An 827-nucleotide genomic window follows, 5' to 3' on the forward strand; every position below is an offset into this window, starting at 1 on the left:
GGCGATGAGGACCTTACCTCACTGTGGAGCGAGCACTTCCCGCTTTTGATGGTTGCTGATGAATACTATCAAAGTCCTGCTGATATCAAGCTTGTTCGAGATGTTGGTGATATTGGCGTTTGCCAATATCTTCAAATATGGTATTTTTGTTTGTCTTTACTTACATTTGTTGATTTGCACTATTTTAATTTAGTTGTGATTGTTTCAGGTGATGGGAGCTTGGCTGATGCTGTGGACCAGCTTAAGCTTGTCAATATCTACCTCTTTATAACAGGTAGATATTTGGTTTGTGATGGTTGATTTGCACGCTTTTTGTGCATGTTTTGAGAAATTGCTTTTTGTATATTTTATTTTGTTTGATTTCTTTTTCACGAGACAGTAGTGTTTGTTAGAGTACTCAGCCGAGTAATATAGAAAACAGATATATGATTTAACTTATATTTGCCAGGTTGTCGAAATTGTAAAGGTACGGGGTGTGTGCCTTATTAAAACCTCTCCAGCAAAACCCAACTTAGGGACAAAATCTGGTAGTAGAAAAAAGAGTGCATCACCATATCCGACTTATAGACTAACTGTAATACAACCTTAAAGAGGAGATGTTCCAGTTGTTTGGGATTATTGTGCCCTCTAATGTTTGAATTTTGTATGCTCCTTTGCCGATGACTTTGTAAACCTTGAATGGGACTTCCTAATTAGCGCTCAGCTTTCCATGTCTTGGAGGCTTTCGTACGTCTTCTTTTCTTCTGAGGATGAGGTCGCCTTGTGAAAATGTTCTTGACTTGAGATTGAGCTATAGCTCGTTTAGTAGCGAACTGTTGTGGTGTTGA

Source organism: Arachis hypogaea, chromosome 14 (genome assembly GCF_003086295.3).
Source record: "Arachis hypogaea cultivar Tifrunner chromosome 14, arahy.Tifrunner.gnm2.J5K5, whole genome shotgun sequence".
In the NCBI taxonomy this organism is placed as follows: domain Eukaryota; kingdom Viridiplantae; phylum Streptophyta; class Magnoliopsida; order Fabales; family Fabaceae; genus Arachis; species Arachis hypogaea.